Genomic DNA, 10654 nt, shown 5'->3' on the forward strand with positions numbered 1-10654 from the left:
TTTCCTAGGATCTCGCCCTGCCCTCTTCTAGGCAGAACGGTCAGTTCCTGCCTCCGAGCGCATACATGTACTGTCCTTGGCTGTGGGTCTCTCTCCTGCACAACAAAGCTTCTCAGAACAGGAGTGAGTCTCCTGCCTCTTGCAGCCCCAGCGCCCAGCCCAGCACATGGAACAGGGCAGGCAGATAGCAAGGAAGGAATAAAGGAATGAAAGAATGCAAAGCCTGCAGTTAGGGAACCATATGGGCCTGCCACCTGCCTGAGCTGCTGCTGGAGGGTGTGGGGGCCTTGACTTCTGCTTCCTCCCTAGTTGCCCAGTCGCAGGGATTTCCTCCTGTCCCCTCCACTCTCCAGAAGGAAGGCTGGAGATGAGTTTGTCAGGAGGACAGGCTGGAGAAGGCATTTAGGAAAAGGGAACTGTGTACCTAGAATAAAGGCACAGAGGTGAAAGATGGAGCTCGATGGTGCACTTTAAAGCAAGAGGAGATGGGAGTTGGGGGAGGCAGGCCTATCCTGGAGGGGGCTCAGCCTGGGGTGAGAGCCCCTCTGGGGGCAAGAGGCTCCTGTAAGTCCCACTTCCCACTGGCCCCCATTTGTCTCCCTCGCCTCAATGTTCCCTCCTCAGTGCTTGCTGTGATCTGCCTCAGAGGGTAATGAGCAATTTACAAACATGTCTCCCCAAGAAGGAGGTGGATCTCTTGGTATCAAGAGACCTGGCTTAGATGTCTTTGTGTCCCCATAGCACTCAGCATGATGACTTCAGAGAGGTGACACTTCATAAAATGTTTGAGAAATGAAAGAACACCAGGACAGTGCCCGGTCCTGAGTGCCCACCTTCACCCTGCTCTCGGTGGGGCAGCCAGGAGAGGGCTTAGCTAGGCATGACCTCATCCTTCCTGAGGTTCTGGCATATTTTGCCCACCCACACAGGACCAATAGTCATGCTCAGACCCTCCAACCCTAGCCAGGCCCTCCTGCTTCCCAAGCACCACACACCATGGACCACTAGGTGGCGCCAAGTGGTCATTCAGTCCCTTCCCAGAGGTCTGGGAGGTCCTTTGTCTCCCAGTCTCTGTGCTTAGGTGGGGCACATGCACACCTCAGGAGCGGGGTGCCAAGAAAGCGTAGGGAGGGGGTTTCCTTTGCTGAGAAGCTTGCACTGAGTGTCTGTTGAGTGCCTCATGGTTTGTGTTCATTAGCTCTCCTGTTTGTTTTTCACAATAACCCTGAGAGGACTGTTGGACATTATCCCCACCTATGGGGAAAGAATACTAATCTCTTGAGAGGTTAGGTGACTTGGTCAAGGCCACACTGCAAGCTGGGTCTGGAACCCAAGTCCCAGCTATAGTGTCCTGGGGTTTTTGCAAAGTAAGCAGAGGGCTGGTACTGGCTCCACCACTTCCCCTGTGACCTTGGACATGGCCTAAATCCTCAGGCCTAGTTTCATCATTAGCACAAAGGGGCTAAGAGCCCATCAGCGGAGTTAGGTCAAGTGAAGAGCACGAGGTAAAGGTAAACCCTCTTTGCGAGGTCCTATAGGCCTTTATTACTCTTACCTGAAGAGGGCCCCCCTGCACCCCCACCCTTCCCTTTCCCCCTCCCCACCTCTTAAGTGGCCCAGGGAATAACAAAGAGGATTAACAAGAGCCAGAGTAAATGAATGCCCTTTCACAGTCCTCCTGCCTGGAGGACCCAGCTGTGCCCACCCACTAAGGGGAAGGGGAGAAGGAAGTCTTGTCCCCTCTCCTTCCCCCAGCGGACAGGAGTGCCCGTCCTGGTCACTGAGTGCGTTTGTCCTAGCTGCCCCTCTTCTTTCCTCCATCCACCTTCTTCTCAGTCTTCCACAACTCGATGAGGGGGATTTTTAGACCTAGTTTACAGAGGAGACCGGGGCTCACAGAAGGTGGGTGGCTCAAGGTTGCACTGTTGTAAAAGGCAGAGCCAGGATGGGCGCCCAGGCGTCTGAGGCCTCACCTCAGCGCTGAGGGCCTTCACAAAAAGGAGCAAGCATGGAGTGCCTCCTTGCCCCTAGCTTTGTCCCAGAAACCCCACACTCAAGTCTCTATTTCTTTATGATTCCAAGAGCTTCACCTGCTGAGACATAAATGGCTGGGAGGGGCCAAGATGGAAGGGGAGGTGCTTGGAAGGAGACCCTCAATAGGGAAGTGAACCCCAGGTGCCAGACAAGCCCTGCAGGGACGGGGTGACGGCTAGCCCACCTCCCGCCCCTCGCCCCTCGGACTCTTATCCCCTTGGCTCCAGCTCCCTCCTTCAGCTTTGCAGCTGCCTAGCAGATGCCGGCCCAAGGGGTGCCCCCTCACTTACCCCCCCACCAGCCGGTGTTGGGTTCAGTAAGCAGAGCCCAGCTTACTTGGGAAGGTACAGAGTGAGGAGGGCATCCAGTTACAGGCTGGGGCTTGGAGGGTGGGCAGGGGCAACCCGGGGGCAGGAGCCAAAGGCCAGGGAACTGATGGTGGGGGCAGGTGTTGTGGGAGCCCCACCCCCACCGCAGGGGGCCCTATCTTCTGGGCTCCTTGCCTCCCTGAACTCCTCCACGCTCCTGGGGGATGTAGCAGAAAGACCATGGCATCCAGCCTCAGACGCCACGGGTAGCTAGCACATGTCAGTTCCTGACCTGGGTCTCAGTTTCCTCATCCTCAGAATGGAGGTAGGGTGGGAATTTGCCCTATTTGACCCATCCACCAGCAGCCTGGGACTGTGCTTGGTAAACTGTGAAGGGCTGTGCATACCCCTGGGGAAGCTGTTCTCTCTTCCAGCTCCTCTCCTTTCTCTCCACCACCGGGGTGGCCTCCTCCCCCATCCCTCACCCTGGGCCCTGGCACAGCACTCCATGCCTATTTAAGGCAAATCTCCTGATCTCCTTTTAAATAACATTCGCTTCTTGTTGTGGAGAAGACAAGCAGGGCCTGAGCTTAGGGAAAGGGGAGGGGAGCCCCAAATAGCCCATCAGAGAGTGGGGGAGGGGAGATGAGGGCGTGAAGCAGTATGGGAAGGTCCTTTTGCCCTCCCAGCCCCAGCCTCCCATTTGGTCCCCTCACTGCACAGGCTCTGGAGTTGCTCAAACCCCTTTAGAGGGCCCGGGGCACTCCCAGAATGCTTCATGCAACCCCTTGCAGGTGGCCGGGGTGGGAGAAGGAGGAATAATGCCAGTCCCCGGGCCTGGGAGTATACACCTGGGTGAAGAAGTGGCACAACCAGGTGACCAGAAAGGGGAGAGGGAGGGTCTGGGGTAAGATCGACATCTGATCTCACAGTCTGCCCACTGCGAAGCATGACACACAACTGCTATTTGGTTCTAAAATCTGAGGCTCAGAGAGGCCAAGAGACCTGCCCAGGGCCACACAGCTAGTGAGTGGAAGGGTCTGACATCTAAGGCTGGTCTGGCTCCAAATTTAATGTTTTCTCTCCCTCCATGCCAGGTCTCCTTGTGCCTGGGGCCGTATGTGACACCTGACAGTGACTCTTATCATGACCAGGCGTCATTCAAACCCCCCTGCACTCACCCTTCTTCTGCCTGCATAGCTCTCAGGCAGGGGGCCCTGACTCCTTCCCTTCTGCCTCCCTTCTCTTTTCTCCAGGCTCGCCACACCCCTCCTTCCCCTTCTCCTGGGTTCTTGGCCCAGGCCCCTTCCCCTCTGGCCTGGCCCCCAGAACTGCTCACCTTGACTCTGGGCTTATGCACTCAGAAACTTATAGCTGGCGGGAAGGTGGCATGCCCCACACCCCTCCAAAGGAGCCAGGCTGGGGCACCTTCCCACTGCAGGACCCCTGCGGGCCCTTCCCAGCAGCTCAGTTCTCTACCCTTGAGGCCGGAGGTCCTCCCTCTCCTGCTTCCCTCTCTCCCCTCTTCCCAGTCTTTCTCCCAGGTGGCCGCCTCCCCAGCCTCCCATCTCAGCGTGGCTAATCCCCCTGTGGTCCTCACATGACTGAGATGCCCTCTCTAGGGTTCACAAGGAGAGGGTCAGGGATCCTTTACAGATCATGTTGCCTCCTCGGGACCAGGCACTCACTCCTCAGGCATGTGAGACCCAGCAGGCCGGCCCCACCCCCGTGTCAGTGTCAGGCTGGACTAGGGGTTGGGGGGCCAGAGTAAGGAAGAGTAGCCTTGTCTTCCTCTAGGCACTTACAGCAGAAAGGGGCCATAGCGGTCAGTTTGTCCGATGGCCTCATGAGCAAACTGGGGCCCAGTGAATGGGAGGGGACGCCCCAGGGTCCCACAGTGAGAAAGAAGCGAAGCTGGATCTTACTGGGACCCCTGATAACCTCAGGTGGGGGCCTGATCCCCGGGGGAGGGGGGTCTACAGTAGGAGGAAACTCTGCCCCATGTTGAGTGGGAATGTCCTTGAGCTCCTCAGCATCCTTCTAACTTGGCTCTACTATTAACCTTTCATGTGACCTTGGGCCAGCCCTTTTCCCTTTTTGGCCTGTTTCCTTATGCGAAATAGGTGAGTTGGGTGGATGATCTTTGAGATGCTTCTCGCTTAGACCTCCTGCGCCTCCCATCAGCCCAGCCGTGTCCCACCCAGGCCTCTGTCTCCAGGCTCTTTCCCTGGCCCAGGCCTGCCTCATAGCCCTTGGAGATGGCTCCAGCAGCCTCTGCACCATCTCTGGCCTCCACTTGCTTCCTTCTCCACCCCACACGTTGCCCAGGTGACCTCTCGAGGCTTAGGAGCCCCCCATGGCCTCCCTTGGAATGATCCTCCTCATCATCAGCAGATCCCGCCTGCAGTCGTGGACCATGGGCTCAGTTTCCTCACCTGCCAAGTGGCATTAATAACCCCTCACAGGGAGGGCTGTGGTGAGGACACACAGTGGGGCACAGGCGAGGAGACTAGGAAAGGCTGGACGGCCTGACTGGCACTCCCGGCTTCTCTGCAGAAGAGGCTGCCCATCCCACCCCGACTCTCCTTCATCCAAACGGGTGAGGTCCTCCAAGGCTGATTCAAGTCCCCTTCCCTCCTAGGGAAGCCAAGCCCCCTCCGCAGTCCCATCAGAGGTGACCTTGCCCACGTGGAGCTCCCACAGGGCCGACCCCACTCACTGGCTTGCATCTGCAGCTCCCACCATCCTGTGGGGACCGTACAACCGGGCGTTCCTAGAGAACCAGCTGGCAGGACACTTGCTGAGGGAACAGCTGGGTCTGTGGGCTCCTGCCTACCCCCCCTGCCTTCCCCCAGGGCTGTGTTTTTGACACGGGATTATCTTTGAACCTCAGAGACATCCTCACTGCCAACTCCAGGAAAGCTCATAGTTGGGCCTCAGGGCAGACCCTCAGGTGGAGGTTTGGGACCCTGTCTTGCCCAGTTCCAGTGACTGACCAAATGGACTCTCAGAAAGTCCCCGAAGGCCCAGGGAGGAGTAGCTGGCAGGCAATGCAAGTTATTAGAAGAAACAGTTAAGGGAAGAGAAGCCAGAGCCTAGACACTTGGAGATTTCCCACTCTGGCGTCTAAACACTCAGCCACTTTCTAGTTGTGGGACCTCGGGGAGGTTACCTAACGTCTCCATGCCGCAGTTTCATCATCGGTAAAACGGGGACAATAATACCCATCTCATCCTATGACAAGACAATGAAATGATGCATGCAAAGTGCTTAGTGCATGGCCTGGCACCTCATAAGTGCTCAAAAAATGGTAGCTGTAGTCCTTATTGAAGACAGATGGATCAAGGACCCCGCTAATTGGGGGGAGGGCTGTCGGGAAGGAAGGAGGCACTGAGGTACAGGTTGCTTAGCCAGAGGTAGGCAGGAGGTTAACAGCTAGAATAAAAACACAAAGCCCAGTGGTGTAATGGTTAAGTTTGTGTGCTCTGCTTCGGTGGTCCAGGTTTGTGGGTGCAGATCCTGGCTGCAGACCTGCACACTGCTTGTCAAACCATGCTCTGGTGGCATCCCACATATAAAATAGAGGAAGACTGGAACAGACGTTAGCTCAGGGACAATCTTCCTCAAGCTAAAAGAGGAAGATTGGCAACAAATGTTAGCTCAGGGCCAATCTTCCTCACCAAAGAAAAAACCAAAACAACAAAACCCCCACAAAGTCTCTAGCCTGGTGCTAAGTGGTCTACATATATTATTTCATTTAAACCTCAGTCTCTTTCTCTGTCAAAAGTAGAGGTGTGGAACAGAAGCTTCCTAAATTCTTTCCAGTGGAGTGATTACTTATTTTCAGTTTACAAAGTACCTTTTTTTTTTTTTTTGCTGAGGAAGATTCACCCTGAGCTAACATCTGTTGCCAATCTTCCTCTTTTTTGCTGAGGAAGATTCACCCTGAGCTAACATCTCTACCAATCTTCCTCTATTTTGTATGTGGGTCACTGCCACAGCATGGCTGATGAGTGGTATAGGTCCACACCTGGGATCCGAACCCATGAACCCAGGCCACCAAAGCAGAGCATGCCAAACTTAACCACTATACCATGGGGCCATACCAAGTACTTTGCCCTTTATGGAGCCAAATTCTAATTCTTTGAGTGTTCTAATAGTTCCCAATGGTCACACAACTAGATCTGGGACTAGAACCAGGGAAGTTCTAGAACCTGGTGGCAGATGGCTCTGAGATGGGGGGGTGAGACCTGAAACCCCACCAAGGGCCTAGGGAGGAGCATGGCCCTTGAAGGAGATGACGTCATGGAAGCTCGGCTCTGGCCCCTGCCCAGCGTCCGGTTCTGTCGGGCTTGCCGCAGCCCGGAGGCTCTGGAACTCGTCAGCCCCACCTGTCAGCTCGCCCCTGGCCAGCATGCAGGGCCTTTGGTTATCACTGAGGAGAGTGCAGGCTCTGTCCAGGGGCCCAGTGTCCCTTCTTAGGGCAGGGAGCCGTGTTCCCATCAGCCCAGCAGCCCCAATTTGACTGAGTTCTGCTATACGACAAGCACCATGAAAGAGGCAAAGACCTCACTCATTTGATAAACAGTCATTGAGCAGCTACCATGTCCCTGGCCCTGGGCTGGTTCCTGAGAGCCCGACAAAAATTCCTGCCTACATTCTAGTAAAAGAAGCTGTAAAGGAAAGCAGAAATGTGATGGGAAATAAAAGAGAGCGATTTACTTTATACACGGCAATCAGGGAAGGGCTCTGAGCTGAGGGAGGGAAGTACGACCGGCAAGAGCACTCCAGACAAAGGAAAGGGGCACACAGTTTGGAGCGTTTGGAGAGCCGAAGACTAGCATGAGGTGAGCAAAGAGCAAGCTCTCCCCAGACAAATGCCAGCTGAACAAATTAGCAGATGATCGTAAGGATTTCTGCTTCCAGCTGGGATGGAGTAACAGGGACTGGATTTACAGCCCCATCTAAAACAACTGAAATTCTCACAAAAAAATGTATGAAGCAATAGTTCTCAAGACACTGGACACGAGATAATGAAAAATAGTGACTCCTGAGTCAGGAAAGAAATGAGGTGAGCCGTATGAATGCCCCATCTTACTGCCTGAGAAAGTTTCCAGACCAGAGCACAGTAAGAGGAAGGCAGGCAGCGTCTGGCCATCTCCATGCACAGAGAAGATGAAGCTGACAGTCTGGGGACACCGAAAAGGAGCTGCGCACAGAGAGAACTCCGCCGCTGGACAGAGGGTACCTCTTCAGTAATTCAGCTCGGTGCCTGTATGTGAGGAAGCTACCAGAAAGCAGGGTAAGAACCATGCAAAAGGATGAGATAAAGCAATCCTTGGAGCTCACACAGGCTGGGAATAGTGCTGGTTCCCACAAACCAGAGTGGAAACCTCACCATTAATGGGATGTGGAGTAGAACACTCAGAAGAGTTTTTGGCTCAGAAGTGGGTAAAAACTACACACTGCTTTGGCTTTATCTAACAAAAGCAAGATCTCAAAGGACCAAACTGTTACCAAGTACCTTTTGCACCTCAGAATAAAGCTCAAGAATACTTATGAGAATACAGAAACATCCAGCACCCAAGAAAATAAAGTTCACAATGTCTGACAGTAAAAGTTAGCATGTATACAAAGAAACAGGAAAATATAACCCACGATGAAAAGAAAAACCAATCAATTGAAACCTACCCAGAAATTACCCAGATGATAAAATTAGGAGACAAAGACAGTAAAAGTTATTCTAACTATATTCCATATGTGTAAGACAAAGGAAAGAGTGACCATGTTAAGTAGAGATATAGAAGATATTTTTTAAAAGACCTAGATGAAAATTAGAATGTCTGAGATAAAAAATACACTAGATTGGGCCAGCCCCATGGCCTAGGGGTTAAGTTCTCATGCTCCACTTTGGTAGCCTAGGTTTGGTTCCTGGGCACGTACCTACACCACTTGTTGGTGGCCATGCTGTGGCGGTGACCCACATACACAATAGAAGAAGACTGGCACAGATGTTAGCTCATGGAGAATCTTCCTGAAGCAAAAAGAGGAAGATTGGGGGGTTGGCCCAGTGGAGTAGTGGTTGGGTCTGTGTGCTCTGCTTCGGTGGCACATGGTTTGTGGGTTCAGATCCCAGGTGCAGATCTATACACCACTCATCAAACCATGCTGTGGCAGCATCCCATATACAAAATGGAGGAAGACTGGTATGAATGTTAGCTCCGGGACAATCTTCCTCAAGCAAAATGAGGAAGATTGGCAAGGGATGTTAGCTCAGGGCCAATCTTCTTCACCAAAAAAAATTAAAAAAAATAAAAGAGGAAGATTGGTAATAAATGTTAGCTCAGGGCGAATCTTCCTCAGGGAAAAAAAATACACTAGATGGATTAATGTAACATTAGACATGGCAGAAGATTAGTGAATTTGAATACATAGTAATAGAAACTATCCAAAATAAAACAGAGAGAGTAAATTAAAAAAATTAATAACACCATGGCATCAGTGAACTGTGAGACAACTTCAGATGACCTAATATATATGTGTAATTGGAGTCCCCAAAGGAGCGACAAGGATAGAAAAAGATATTTGAAGGAAAAAAATAAGTGAAAAATTTCCGAATTTGATGAAAGATCTAAGATACTCAGTGAATCTGAAGCAAAATAAACGTAAAGAAACTATACAAGCTCTCTGCTCCTCTCCATTCGACAGACAGCTGCATCTTGTGCAGTGCCAGCTGCGTCCCTGAGACATGATGGTGAAGGCTGGAGTAAACAGTTTTGGCCATATTGGGTGCCTGGTCACCAGGGCTACTTTTAACTCTGGCAAAGTGGATATTGTTGTCATCAGTGACCTCTTCATTGAACTCAACTACATGGTCTACATGTTCCAGAATGGTTCCACCCATGGCCAGTTCAATGGCACTGTCAAGGCTGAGAATGTCACAGTCAAGGCAGTTTGTCATCAATGGAAGTCTCACCTCCATCTTCCAGGAGTGAGATCCCACAACATCAAATGGGGTGATGTTGGTGCTGAATATGTTCTAGAGTCCACTGGTCTTCACTACCTTGGAGAAGGCTGGGGCTGACTTGAAGGGTAGAGTCAAAAGGTCATCATCATCTCTGTCTTTTCTGCAGATGCACCCACGTTTGTGATGGGCATGAACCATGAGAAGTATGACAACTCCCTCAAGATTGTCAGCAATGCCTCCTGCACTACCAACTGCTTGGCCCCCCTGGCCAAGGTCATCCATGACAACTTTGGCATTGTGGAGGGACTCATGACCAGAGTCCATGCCATCACTGCCACCCAGAAGATGGTGGATGGCCCCTCTGGGAAGCTGTGGCATGACCAGCTGTGGGGCTGCCCAGAACGTCATCCTTGGTTCTACTGCTGCCGCCTAGGCTGTGGGAAAGATAATCCCTGAGCCGAATGAGAAGCTCACTGGCATGGCCTTCCATGTCCTCACCCTCAATGTGTCAGTCATGAATCTGACTTGCTGTCTGGAGAAAACTGCCAAATATGATGACATTAAGAAGGTGGTAGAGCAGGCATCAAAGGATGCCTTAACAGGCATCTTGGGCTACACTGAGGACTAGTTTGTCTCTGTGATTTAACAGTGATACCCACTCTTCCACCTTCAACACTGAGGCTTGCACTGCCCTCAAAGACAACTTTGTCAAGTTCATTTCCTGGTATGACAGTGAATTTCACTACAGCAACAGGGTGGTGGACATCATAGTCCACATGGCCTCTAAGGAGTAAGAGTCCCCTGGATCACCAGCCCCAGCAAGAGCATGAGAGAAAGAGAGAGGCCCTCAGCTGCTGGGGAGTCCTTCCCCCAACTCGATCTCTCAACATACTGAAATCTCTTGTCCTTGACTCAGTTTCCATCCCAGACTGCTTGGAGAAGGAGAGGGGCTTAAGGAAACCTGATTGATGTCATATACCATCAATGAAGTACACTGTATCAGCCAAAAAAAAAAAAAAAGGAAACCACACCAAGGTTTATCATGAATTGCTTTTTAAAAGTGATAAAGAGAAAGATTAAAAATAACCAGAGAAAAAAAGAAACAATAAATACAAAAATAAGGATAGCAGATTTTTTTTGTCAGAAACAATGCAAGTCAGAAGACAGAGGAGCCATGTCTTTAAAATACAGAAAGAAAAAGTAAATAGTAACCTAAAATGTTTTACCCAGGCAAAACTTCTTTTGAAAACGAAAGTGAGACGATATGAGATGAAATTAGAAATCAATGACAGGGGCTGGCCCCATGGCCGAGTGGTTAAGTTCGCACGCTCTGCCTCAGTGGCCC

The 10654-nt window shown here is 51.6% G+C and overlaps 1 pseudogene; it reads left to right on the forward strand.

The window, feature by feature from the left end:
* Nucleotides 1-9107: 9107 nt before the first annotated feature.
* LOC103561375 (glyceraldehyde-3-phosphate dehydrogenase-like) lies at nucleotides 9108-10126 on the forward strand (annotated as a pseudogene).
* The last annotated feature ends 528 nt before the right edge of the window (nucleotides 10127-10654 follow it).

This window comes from Equus przewalskii, chromosome 1 (assembly GCF_037783145.1).
Source record: "Equus przewalskii isolate Varuska chromosome 1, EquPr2, whole genome shotgun sequence".
NCBI classification, from domain to species: Eukaryota; Metazoa; Chordata; class Mammalia; order Perissodactyla; family Equidae; genus Equus; species Equus przewalskii.